The sequence below is a fragment of the Meleagris gallopavo genome, chromosome 16, assembly GCF_000146605.3.
Source record: "Meleagris gallopavo isolate NT-WF06-2002-E0010 breed Aviagen turkey brand Nicholas breeding stock chromosome 16, Turkey_5.1, whole genome shotgun sequence".
NCBI classification, from domain to species: Eukaryota; Metazoa; Chordata; class Aves; order Galliformes; family Phasianidae; genus Meleagris; species Meleagris gallopavo.
Genome location: NC_015026.2, coordinates 5175709 through 5189570, shown reverse-complemented (window position 1 = coordinate 5189570; position 13862 = coordinate 5175709). Strand labels below are relative to the sequence as shown.

The window sequence follows — 13862 nt, the reverse complement described above, 5'->3', positions numbered from 1 at the left end:
TGAGCAGCATGCCCGGGCTGCAGGACCTGACGTCACCGCTACGATGCTCACGCCGTCTCATCCACTGGAGCCTATTTTTAGAATTATCTCAAAAGTGCCTCCTCACCCGGGTTTAGTTGCTTAGCAGCCGCCTCGCAGCTGTGTGATTAGCACGGGAGCAGGGTTATGAACACACGTGTGGAGACTGCCTTGCTGTGTGCAGTGCCTAGTTGCGGCCCCAAGACCTGGCATCTCTTGTGTGTGCAGGGCTGGAGAATGTGTTCCTCTGCTTTATGGGATGCTCTCCATCCCCCATTCTTGTGGCTGTATGCCTACATCCATGCTTGCCCCTTTAGCACAGCAGAGACTTCCCTCCTGGTTTGCTCTGTTTCGGACCAGGCATGAAAATAGGACTCAGGCTCTGGAAGTCCCCACCCTGCAGCCAAGAAAATGCAATGCATGGATCCGCTGTTTATTCTTTAGTGAGTGATTTTATTTTCAGCTCATCTGTTTTCTCTGACATACACAGAAATGCATGTTTCTAAAACTGCCTGCTGGGATTGCTGGTGTCTCAGGGTGGAATTATGTTTGCCATCGAGTCAATGATGCTCTTGGTCATAACAGGGCTCTCAGAAGACGAAGGGAATTATTTTCTCAAATTGGTAAGTTTGATACCTAAATTATGTCTGCTTGAATTGGTTTAATCAGATCGCCCAGCCACAGATAACTTTACAAATATATTTACTGAAGAAAAAATTATTTTAGGTCTTCATGCACTAAAAGAGTTCTCCTAAAGCTGGAAAATCCCAACATGTGTTACTCTAAGTGCAGCATCTCCATGTCCCTCCTTGGCTGTGGGCAGGGATAAGAAGTGATGGCACCAGCATGGTGCCCCGTAGGCATCCTTACTTAGCAGGAAAGGCAGAAGTCAGGGTTAGGGTTAGTGTCTGCCCGTGAGGCTTCTGGCAATGAGGAGCCCGAGCTCCCAGCTCCCCTTGAGCCAGCCCCGCTGCCTGCGCAGCCTGCCCCGAGGTGATGCTGCAAAGGTTGTTCCTTGGCTTTTTGCTCCCATTAGTCACTGTGGTGCTGTGCCTACTCTGATTATTCTCAGACATTACGCAATGTCGAAGCCCCTCTGCCCTGCTGAGCGCCGTGGTGCGAGCGGCGCTGGCTTTTCTGCAAAGCAGAGGAAGCAACTGAGCTGCGTGCTTGCAAAACCAAGCCGTGGCAAGGCCTGATCCACGTTATAATGAAACACTTTCTGCATCCCAATGGCTCTGTGAGCAGCGCCTTTGCTCTGCCACCTGCTGCCAGCTGGGGAGCGGGCACCGGCTCTGGCCCTCTGCACCTCCAAACGCATCTGAAATAAGAAATAATACTCAGGTGTCTGAGGGCAGAGCTTTATTACACTCTGTTTGCTGAGAGCTCCTTCCTTTGGCAAGACCATCGAGAGCGTGGAAGGAAATGAATGTTTGGCACGCATTTTGTAATATTGCTTATAGGAAGGTAAATGCCACAAGTACGTGTGCCGTTTTATAAAGAAACGCTTCTGGCAGGAAAGCGATTTTGTACCCAGTTACACGGCCCGATTGAGATCAATGTGAGGAATGTGCGGTAAAGTTTGGCCATCTGCTGATCAGAGCAAGAACTGCAGGGTGTCCTTCTCAGAAGGGAGACGTTAAGATCTGCCATACAGCATCGCGACAGATGGAAATTCATCCCTTGAAATCCATAGAAAAGAACAGAATTAGCACCTGTGGGACAGCGGGGTTGAGAGGAAGGTAGGGGGCGTTTTGCCCCTTCAGCTGGAGAAAATGGGCTGAGCTCTGACCTGACCACGAGCTGGAGCCGCTCCTCCGTGCGGACGGAGCCGGGAGAGCTTCGGTCAAATCTGATTATTTCATCCTCTTCCCATTAGAGGGAGCCTGCAGGCGTTGTCATCCCTGCCATCCCAAGAAAGACTGCGGAGGTGCTCGGGGAGTGAACAACGAGGACTTGGTTTTAAACCCATAGAAACACGGTGAGTCAGGAAAGGTTTCAGCAAGAGGCAAACCAAATAATAGCACAGCCATTTGCTTTAGAATTTTCCTAAAACTTTCCTCAATTTCCTCTCAGCTGAATTATTCTTGATTTTTCTCAGCATAGTCAATGTTTTGCCCTAAAACCACCTGTGGCTGAGACAGGGGCACCTGGCACTGATTATAGCTCCAGTCCCACCTGCACCCAGCACACCAGGAGCCTCAGCCTGCCCCCTGGAGATGGGCTGCTTCTTTTGCCAAAAATTCTGTGTAATTCCTTCACCTGGCGAAGTGGAAAGCTGTGCTCTCCCTCCTAGCACAAGCTGTAATCGCAACGGGCAGTCTTTTTACTCTGGGCTGGGAGCGTGCATAGCACTGGTACTCTGAGATCCTCTCTTGTTTGCGGTTTGATGCAGCTCCAGCAGCAGGCAGCGCTGCTGCTACACGTCGTATAGGAACACGTGCCTGCAACTACAGGGCTGAAGGTCAGGATATTCACTTTCTTTTAATCTGAGTTCATTGTCAATTTGTTTAATGTTTTTTCTGTATCTTCTTTTTCTATGCTACGCCACTGGAGTGTGGTTGAATTGCAGCTGCTGTCTGCCCTAGGCTATATGCACATATTGGTTTTGCTGGAAATTCCTCTAGCTTCAAGGAGAATTTGGGACTTCCATAGGGCAGGAGCAGCCCCTGCAGCCCGTGTAGGAAGGAAGGTGTCCTGCCTGCTTGTCTCGCTTGTGCTGTGGGTACACAACAGCAAACAAAATGATGCTCTGGTGAGTCGAGGTTGACCTGAAATGTTCATCGAGTGACTTCTGTCCCGGAGACAAACGTTATTCCTTGGACAACACAAGCAAAATATCTTGTAGGACTTATGCATACATGCATGGATAAAAGGCATTAAGAAAATGTCCCTTATTTTTCAGATGTGCTGTCTTTCCTGGGGCTCGCCTCCTTGCTAAGCTCTGCCTCTCATGAGCTCTGTGCATCTCCTCCAGTGGTGTGCATTTATTTGGCCCTGGAGGCAGCACCCTGTGCGATGCAGTCTGTCTCATTGGCAGCCCGTGGCACATTTTGCTGTTGTTCTGTTTCATTTGGCAGATCTAGGATTGCACACAGTGCCTGGCACAGCCAGGGCCAACTCACCAGGACACCTTGGGCTCAAGAAGAAAATTTCCTTCAGAGCAGGGGCAGCACTTGCAGCCTTGTGCTAATTACAAAACAAGTGAGTTTTTTTGTTGTTCAGAAACTGAAAAAAACTTCAGACAGATAAAAAGGATTACTAAGCAGAAGAGGATGTGTCAGATGAGCTCAAAGTCAACGTGATTGCACTTCGTGCTGTATCAGCAAGTCTGCCTCTAGGATGAGACCCAACTTCTGCTGGCTTCATCCCATCCCTTGGTGGCCCCTTTCCTTCTGATGGGACCAAACTGCTGGGACCTTCCAGAGCCCAGCAGCAATGGCCTGAAGAGGACTGCAGCCTCTTGTCTTGGGAACCTGTTGCCTCTAGACATAACCTTAGTGGGCTCTACGTTCCAATTTCATGTCCCTTCCCTCTATCCTCCCCTCCTCCCCTCCCCTTTTAAATTATTTTTTTTTATTATTTCAGTTAGCTGCTAGTTACAAAGGCTAAGAATCCTCTCTGCTGACAGTGCTGCAGACAGATTCACAGAGTCCTGGCTTCCAGGGAATACTGAGATCTCTGATGTAGAGCATAGTGGGATGATAAGGATGGATCTGCTCCTTCACCTAGCGACTGAAGTAGGATATAACAGTGGAATTAATTCTAAATTACTTAACTACTCAAAGGGCTATTACTTCTTTTAATTACAAGAAAGCCAGAGGAAATCAATATGATTTAATTTTGACTAAAAACTCAAACAGCTCAACTATGTGTTTCATTTATTACAGAAGTGACAGAACATTACTGTGCTTTGTGATGCTTTACCTGCCTGAAAACTCTGTGCTTTGTTTATTCTGGCCATTGTAGTGATAGTCCGTGGTTTGGACTTTACTAATTGCTCAGCAGCTGCCTGAAGGACCAAGCAGGGTCCCCCATGGCAGGGTTATAATGCTTCCTGCTCACCAAGTTAAACGATGCTTTGTTTTGGCATCGGTTATTAATTACACTTGTCGGACCCTCCAAGTATCACAGCCCTTTGTGGAGCATTGCTGCCCACAGGGCACAGCAAGGAGATGGGATGGGCACCGTGCTGCAGAACCTTACTGAAATGTGGGATGATGGAGAGGGAAATGGGAACAAAAGAAACAGCTGGATGGGTTGGTTTATGAGCACTATGAGCAAGCAGTGAATGGTGCTGCTGTAGAATGCCTTTGTCTTGCTGCTCCTGGCTTTTTTGCCTTTGTAGTCAGAGTTTATTTTTTAGCTAGTATTTTTAGCATTGTTCCAGTTTGGTATCATTTAACCTTGCTGCTATAATAACTGCTGCTGAAATTGTCAGGAGGGAATTTATTCTGTCTTTGTGAATCTGTTTGTATAGTATAAAATAAAGAAAGCCTGAGGCAAGCTATTGAACAACAAGGAGAAGACAAAATATTGACTCATCAATTGGGTAGCATCATCTGCCTGTGTTCTCAGCAAGGCAGGGATCCTACAGTACAGTCTCATTTGATCATGTAATTAAGGAGTGTCTCATAAGGCAAATAAACAGGACAGCACACGATTATGTATATATGTAATAATAGCAAACCTGGTGATTTTTGAATATTTGACTTTGCAGTGTGTGTACTTGTAATGCTCGTAGGTAAGCAAAGGAGCTGACTTGCACACACACATCTTTCTGAGAGGTCTGTGTGTGGGAGTGGTTTCCTTGCTGTCTGTGGTTCCGTGTCTCCTTGTCTCAGTGCTGCTTAGTGGAGCCCCTGTGCAGTGCCTTGCGTCATGCAATGGGATGGAGCATCTGCACCAGCCCTTCCAGCAGCACTGCTCCCATGCCTTGGCTGTTGTCAAGGATACCTATCTCTGGCACATCTTCACATGGCTTCTCTTCTTAGCATGCTTTCCATTGCTATGGAGACTATCGGGAACTCATTTAGCAACTCCCAGTGCTCCACTAGGGATGTGTATTTCATAACACACCGCTCGGAATGAAGAGAGATGTTGAATTTTTGGCCTTTCAGCTGCTCTGCCCATCCTGGCTGTGGGAGGAACCATCAGATCTGAGACCTCCTGCACTGACATAGCGCCGCTACAGAAAGGCAGACTGAGCGGGGCTAGTTCTATGCAGGGTAAACCTCACATGTGGAGGAACCCAGAGGTGTGCCATGGCCACCTGATGTGGCTGTCCCCATGCAGAACCAGGGCTTCATAGTTCTGTTGAGCTCCCGTACCACTGCTGTGTCTGGTAAAGAGCCATTTCATATGAAGGAATTTGAAATTGCACGAAGTAAAACTGGAGAGCTGGAATCAAATAATCCTATTGCTGAAACCACTTTGGGCTACATGGAAGTGCAGGCTGTTACTGACAAAACCAGGACATGAGAGAAGCTGTCATCTGAGGTTTGCAATGGCTGGCAGGCAGGAAAGTGGTCAGTGCTGGCCAGTGAGCAGTGAATTTGGTAAATCCTTGTGACACAGTGCAACAGAGACACAATGGCACAGGAAGACCCCTTTCAATGCAGATGTAAGTGAGCAGGTGCCAATTACACATAAATAGGGCAGCCTATGAAATTATAAAGTCATATGTTGAAGGTGGGAGTTCCAGCTCCTCCCCTGAGCCCTGCAGCTTCAGCAGAGATGGCAGCTGAGGCTGCACTTCCCAGCTCCCTGCCCTACTTCCCCACTCCAGTGCGCAGCCTGACACATTAGCATAATCCTCATCTCCAATTTGCATTAATATGTTGGTCTGTGCCCTGCAGTAACTCACCACCAATATACAAGAGGGCTCCAGTTGGGGATGGTAACTCCATTACCCTCCCTGGATAAATCAGAGCCAGTCCATAGCCAGAAATCCACAAGGAGCCAGATATTCTCCTTTCACTTAGTGCAATACAGGTCCATGAATATTCGGAAGGTGTTAGGCTCAGCTGAATCCAGCAAAAAGAATCTAAATGTAAAAATAAAATAATGTAATTCAAGTGTTTTATGAAAGAAGAGTAGGTAAAATTTACATATTTTATTATGGCACATGATTTATGACATAGGATTTGGAGAACCAAGAGGAATTCCATGCATCCCACTGCTGATGCAAATTCCTCTCTTGCCACTGATTTAAAAACATCAGTGAGCCACACGTAAAGCTGCTTTAAGATGCTGCTATGCATCTCCCTGTGGCGCAGTGGGCTGTGGCCATTTCAGCAAAGTCCAGCACAGGGCTGGGCTGGTCTGGGAGGCAAACCCTGAGAGCCTTGGGGAACCAGCTTGATGCAGCTGGCACTGACAGGCAGATGGGAATGAAAAGAGGAGGGAAATACGTTATGAACCTACTTCTGAATGTCTGATTCATTCAATCTTAAAAGCGATGGGTTGCTTTGTGCTTTGCTGCAATGTCATTTTTAATTATATGAAGTTCAAAATGTAGAGGACGTATTTCACTCAAACAGTTTTTTTTTTTCCCCAAACTGGATTCCAAACTTAAAGCACGTTGGTTATGTTGCTCCAGATAGTTTGTGTGAAAATATAGGCATATGTTTGTATATTGTACACACTCAAACACAGCTCAGAGTGGTACCTATGCCAAAACAGCAATTACCCGTGCAGCTCTGGTTTGTGCTGCTGCATTTCTCATTGTCACTCTTTGCTCTCATTGTGGTTTTCTTCTCAGTGTTTAAACGTTCTTTAGCTTGTTCTTTAGCTGTGTGTTGGTGGAAGTGGATGGCCAGGATTTATGGATTTGTGGGCATGTCATTATGGGCTTGGTGGAATGGCTCTGCACATGGGAAGCTGAAATCCATTTATCAGGAGAGTAGGTGTTTAACTAATGGGCACATCAGACACAGCATAAATGCAGCACAGCTTCCAGTCAGTGTTTTACAAAAACATCTGAATGAATGAGCTGGGAGAGGAAAACATTGTCTGTTTTTATATCCAGCAAGCAGAAATAACAAGAAAAAGCACCATGATGAAGCACTGTCTTTGTGCACTACTGATTATTTCAAGGCTAATTTTATTCTTTCTGAATGGTCTCCATATCTGCAAGAATGAAGAACAATGAGGTCAAGGAGCTGAGAGAATTAAGTAATTACAAACTGTAGACTGAAAATAATCTAATTAAAGAATTTGAAGGAACTTAGCTGAAAGATGATCATAAATTTTTGCCACTTTTGATTACTTTCCAGCCAAATGAGAGGCCGGTTCAGTTTGCTAAAGATTCTTTGGGTTAAAGGGCTGCAACGCTGCTGTGTGCATCAGCTCCAGGAGCTGTGGCACTGAGAAGGATGGCTGTGCTGCACAGAACTGGACAAAATGTAGTGTAGCTGACGGTCCAGAACAGCACATGAAGGGAGAGAGAGCGAGGATGCTTCAGGGCTCACTCTGCTCCAAATGGGGAGGCTCCCACTACTGCAGGCTCTTGGTCTCTTCTATGGGGGAATTATTAGATTTAATGCTATTTTGTGCTCAGAGATCCCAACTATGTCAAGGTCCTGCTGTGCTAAACATAAGCAAAGATGTCACTTCTACCTAGAAAGCATTAAAATAAGAAAGTTTATAGAATTTCATGTTTTTAGAGGAGAAATCATAATTAGTAGGGACTGAGGAATACCAGTCATGTAAATTGCCAAAAGGAATTAAAAGAACGCTTAAGGATAGCATGATGAGATCTGCTGTTTGCCTTCTGTTTCTTTCTGTTTAAGCCCTTGGAGTTTTTAACATGCAAAAGCTCAATTAAGGGTTGAGGGTTGAAAAATAGAAATTTGCTAACTGAGGAAAAAGCCAGAATTCAGATTGAAAAACAGTGATATAGATTTTTTGAGCACAAGACCACTCAGTTTATTTTTCATCCTGGCCTGGGGCTGAGTCAAAGCTGGGTTTTGAAGGAAGCTGTGTTTTGTATGGACACTGAAAGGCTGAAAATCGCAAGGACTGAAAATTGTAGTGATTTGGATAGGGCACTCCAGGAAGATGATTTGATAGTTATAATGCATGTATTTATGTAGGAAGTGAGATTCTCTTTGATATGCCGTGAGGCAGCCACTTCAAACCAAACCTTTCACGGGCTCAAATAGGTATCAAGTTGGCACTGAACATAACTGGCAGTGGGAGACAAACCATTCTCATCTGATTAAATTTGAAGCACATTGTGTTATTATTCAGATACAGACATAGCCTTCCTTATAAAAATAACACTCAATCACAGTTATGTAGATGTGTTTTCAATCAAGTTGTGTATGGGCCATAAATCCTCTCTGGTAGACCTTGAGGCTGCTGAGGTGCTCTAGATGGAGCTAGGTGACCATGACCATGGGGACATCTGCCCACCACAGCCCACACTGCTGTCTTGTGGCACAGTGGCCTGAAAGGCTGATCTTTTAGCTGCTTTCTTAGGGAAGCAGAATTTGCATGGTCCCCTGGCCAGCTTTCAGGCTGTGGGTTCTCTGTTAGTAACGTCTGGTCCCACTGCCAGCACTGTAGTCAGAGATCTCAACTTGGGTATTTCCACCAAAACGCACTTCAGGAGGACTGTGAGAAAATCTGAGTGGGGCTTGAGAAAGGTCTGCAAAATTGGCAGATATTCTTGTTGTATTTCACATCTAAACTCAGCTGCATGGAAGATTGCCCAGGTCGGAGCTGTGAACTCTGGTCAACAGCGATCTGCTGCTTAGATCTCTCTGAGTCTCACCCTGTGTCTCCTCACTTTTGTGCTCTAATACCTTTTTCTTTTCCTATAAAACCTCATTATTGAGCTGTCGCTTGAAATATGACCTCATGTGACATCCCTGGTGATATCATCAATACCTACCAGAAACTTCAAGTTAAAACTGAGAGATGAGGACTTGGTCAGGTTGAGACATGGGACACAGGAAAAAAAATAGCAAGGAAAATAAGCCTAGAAAAAAACTATTAAAATTGGAGTAGATTAAAGGACAAATACCTTTTGGGAGGAGTTTGCTGAGTGTTTCACTTCTAATTGTACTACACCTCTCAGACCAAATTTTCTTTTAATTTTCATAGCTCTCTGCTATCAGCATCAAACTGAGCTAAATTAACAAGTCGGATTCATTAAACCAAACAAATTTCCCTGGGCTTATTATGTCTTAAGGGCTTGATACTTTCCTGGCAGCCTCTTTCAAATGACCCCTTCAACAAGCACTTTATAAGCTTGGGTCTACTGAGCATGAAAATTTATGTGAGAGAGCAGTTATTTCAACAGATGGAAGTTCTCACTGGAAAAGTAATTCAGCATCAAGTACACTGTTAATTTTTGAGAAGGACTGCCCAGTATGATAGTCTTGTATTATTGGCACCCACTGTAAAAGATAAGTGCTTCTTGCTTCAACTCTGTCTTTTTCTGCAGTGAGCGCAGTTCACACCAGTTCTGTTCCAGCTTTGTGCAGCATTCCATAATACACAGTTTCTTATAAGTCCTGATTCAGCTTTTCACTCTTGCAGAATGCAGTGTTTTTCATTAAGCTTCAGCCCAGGCTCCCCAGAAATAACAGAAACAGTACAACTCTACCAGACCATCCGTCAAAACAACAGCGATATGAGTTGATTTGCAGCCATGCTGTCTGGCTTGCAGGCAATAGAACATCTTGGGCAAGCTCCCAGGTATGGTATGGAGGATGCAGAGCCTGATAGGAAATCTCGTGAAACAGAAGAGAGGGCACTGCTGCTTGTGGCACACAGTTATTTGGCATAGGTAAAAGCATACTTGATTGTCAGCCAGTGTTGCTACCAATCAGATATGAGATTACTTCATGAAGAGGCTCATTTTTCAGAGATACTGAGAAGTTTTTCTTTTTTAACAGTTGCTCTGATGTTGTCAGCTTAACTCCATGACACCACATGCATGCCATGACCATCCTCTAAGCCATTCTGCACAACCTCCAAAGCTTGTAAAAGGGTTGTTGCCGTTTATACCATCCTGAAGACCAACACAGAAACTACTCCTTTGGGCTGCCTTTGTGTTTTTACCCCATCTGAAATGTGACAGATGTAGTATGGCTGATTGGATGAATGAAATTTTACTGTTCTGCCATTTTTCCTCGGGCTTTTCAAGACCTAAATATTTCAAGATCTAAAACTGTTGAAGGCTCTGTGTTTGTCAGGTCAAAGTAACTCAAACAACTGCTTGTTTAGCTACCATCCATTTGAATGGAATGCTCAGTTTATATGTTAGATATGACTGTTGGCTATTGCATTGTAGTATGCAAATAGCATACAGAACGTTGAAGTTAGCATATAGATAATGAACAGAAAAGCAATTAGTTAATAAACAGAGAATCAAGCTTCAATGCCACAAACAAGGACTTCTGTAGCCCATGATGCAGTAAACTGAAAATGAACATCTGTGCCAGGAACTCAAATATTTACTCATATTCTGTCTGCTGAAGTATTTAATGCTTCCTTAACAAGAGGTGTAAAGCACTCACCTTCTAAAATAATATCCTTGAAGAAATTCAGTAAAGCAAAAATGTGAGTGCAACAAAGTTAGTTTATTGTATTTATTGCACTGATGTAGAAGAATGCTATTCAGTAAAAATTATCCTCTAAAAGACCTTGAGGAAATAGAGCAGATGGTTCCATGTGCTATCCCAGCTACGCTCCAAGTAGCTTTATAAATACTCAGAGTAGTAAAATGTGTTATATAAAGAAAAGAAGGTAAAATATTTTGTTGTTATTCTATTCACAGCACACTTACTATGAAATTCTAAAATGTAAAATTGATTATTTTTTTAAATTATTATTATTATTATTTTTTGCACTAGGAAGGTTTTACACTGAAAATAATGGAAGAGTTCAACGTGCCTTTCTTGTAGGACCACTTTTCTTTGGATTTCTGCACTAATACATATGGAAGGATGAGGGAAAAAAGCAGAGTGGGGTGAAACAAAGTAGCCCCTGTGCACCATTTATTCATTACATGCAGTGTCTTTCCTAAGCAGCTCAATCTCCACAGACAACTCTACCTGCTGACGTTTTAATGGAGAAAACAGTAGGAGTTCTGAGGAACCTCCTGTGCCTGCACTGAGGAGCTGTGCCTGCATCACCAGCACAATATGTTCTGGACTCCCTGGGCTATCCATGCCTGCACAGATTGGCCATACATCATACGTGCTTTGAGTTCACAACGTCCAGAAAACAGTGAGCTGGTGCTGCATGGGGCCATTCAACTGAAAATCTGTTGGGTTACCGATAAAAACAGGATTCTGCCATCAAAGTGATAGAATTGGCAGGTAAAGGGAGTAACCATTCTAGGAAACCTTCGTAATTTTTAAGAGTCATGCATCTGCAACAGTCAGGCTACAGAATCTTGGCATTTGCTCCTCTGTTCTAGTTAAATACTGTTTTGCTCCTTGGCTTGAGTCCTATTTCTAGAACAGGAAATAGCATCTCTTTGGTTTTTTTTTAATTTTGTTTGTTTGTTTGTTTTTCTCTCAATCTGTAGCTTTGTTATGGATCAGAGTAAGCCAAGGGCCAAAAGCGACTTGTAATCTTTAGCACATGCTGTTTTTTTTTTTTTTCTAGACGTACTGTTCAGTAAGGAAATAAACTAGTAAGGGGTGAAGATGCAATATGGTGCTAACCACCCTATTTCAGCACATTAAATATATAAATTTGCACTTTTCTCCAACTAAAAATAACACAGATTAATAAACCCTGATATTATGTATTAAATAGAGAAATCTTTATCATGGATTATGCAGCAGGAGAATGGTATTCACAGTGGTCTTCGCTCGAGAGTTCATTGTTAGGACAGTTTGATGGGTGGACTGAGCACACACTTAGGATACAGACTGGAGGCGTATCTTTGAGTGTCATCAGCTCATTATGAGATTTAGGACCTGTTTTTAAAGTCCACAAATTTCTGTTTTGGGGGGGAGGAGTCCAGACTTAGACATGAATTTGTTTATTTTTAACAAAGTTCAAGGAGAGCAGCTCTAACCGGTGTCAGTGCTCACTGCTAAGCAGCTAAAAATGAACTGCCAAACTTCAAGACAGAAAATTAGGTGGCAGTTTTGAAAAGTTGGGCTTCATCTTCCTTGCACTTTTTCATCTATACAGTGGTGCCTGAATGGCCTTGGCCATCTTTGCAAAATGGATGAGTGAGATCTGCAACCAAAAAAGTAATACACATACTCCACTTCACTCTACTTCAGAGTACTGCCTATAAAACATAACACAATACTTGTAGAAACAGATCCAATATGTCTTTAATAGTATTTGGCAACTATATGTCATTTTACATTCTTAAGGCTGTGTACAGCAACAGTTAAGAGAGCTGAACATCACCAACACATTCAACAAATAAAGACAACCACACCCAAAGTGATTGGCATCAGACCAAATGACAAATTCATCATTAGGATACAGGATTTCAGATACAAAGTTTCTTGTACCAAACATTAGATCCCTGGTTCTTAAACTCTTGCAATGCGCAGTCAGTTATTTTTCATATTGTGCCAGCTTTTTTTCCTGCTAAAACAATTTGAAAGATATTTAGAAATACATTACTAATATTACCTTTCCCTGCAAGTGATTTATATCATTACCATTGGGATACTCTGTAAATAAATACAAATAAACAGAAAAACCATCCCCTGCTGCATCACTAGTGGCTGACGATCTGTTAGACGTTGTTGGGCAGGCTGAGCAAACGCACAGCAGGCACTGTTGCTATACTTAGGAAAATTTCATTTTGCTGCATATTGCATAATTCTGGATGTCCATCTCAATTGTGAAAAAGTAAATTAAAATTATATATCATAGCCTGTGGAATTGTTTTGGCAAAACTCATTCACTTAATCATGATGCACAAGTGTGTGACAGTTGAAATGCAGCCTGATGGGTGCAGGGTCATCCTGCAAGATGGGCTTAACTCACAGTGAAGCCCTGTGATATAATTTTTATTGTTCTGGAACTCTTCCTGAGATCTGTGCAGGTTTAGCAAGCATTGCTTATGGAATGTCAGCCAAGAAGCGCGCATCATGGGCTCATGGCTGCCCAGCAGAAGCCAGGGGGAGGCGGCAGCAGCCATCTGTCTCCGCTCAGTCACCCACAGAACTCTGGCTTATGGGGCACATGGGAGTTTAAAGGGCTCCTCGGGTCTGTCAGCAACGGCAAACCGAAGGCATGGCACAGTTCAGCCTGGTCAGGTCTCTTTGTTGAATAACTGAGTGAGTCATTATAACTCTTCTTAGCTAGGGAAATAATCTGCAGTCAGGAATGTGGTTTATCAAATAAGCTCACGTAAGCATCCAGGTCTTATAGGAGAAATAAAAATATGCCTGAGAGAAGATCACATCCTTCTGGAAAATGAGTATCTGCTGAATTGAGGAGACTTTTCTCCCGGCAGATCTGCCACGTTCCCACCGGCAGGGTGGCTTTCCTGCACTGTGCATCAAATGCCCTTCCAGCAAACGTGCTGCCTGCTTCGCACAGAGGTCATCCAGGTTTAGAAAGAGGCTGTTTTGTCAGCTTGCTTTCGCAACGCATTTTGGCAGCTGGAAGAAGGAGAAACCAGTAGTAAGGGATTAGTCAGCTCTCTGCTGACCGCTGCCAAACACCAGCCAGACCCGGCAGTCATGTACAGGGCAGATACACGTACATGTACATGGGCGGGGGTGATGCGCTCCGAGGGATGCGGATCCCTGCGGACAGTCCTGACGTCTTTTTTTTGGGGGGGGGTGGGTTGCTTGGATGGGGTCCCCAGAGGGCGACGATCCACAGCGCGGGGAGGTCAT

The 13862-nt window shown here is 44.0% G+C and overlaps 1 long non-coding RNA gene across 1 annotated transcript; it reads right to left on the bottom strand.

The window, feature by feature from the left end:
- Window positions 1–11631: 11631 nt before the first annotated feature.
- On the bottom strand, window positions 11632–13844 carry LOC116217240. The gene is made up of 2 exons (XR_004161492.1): window positions 13727–13844; window positions 11632–13622 (listed from the first exon to the last, which is right to left on the bottom strand). It is a non-coding gene; the product is annotated as an uncharacterized LOC116217240 (long non-coding RNA).
- Window positions 13845–13862: the final 18 nt, after the last annotated feature.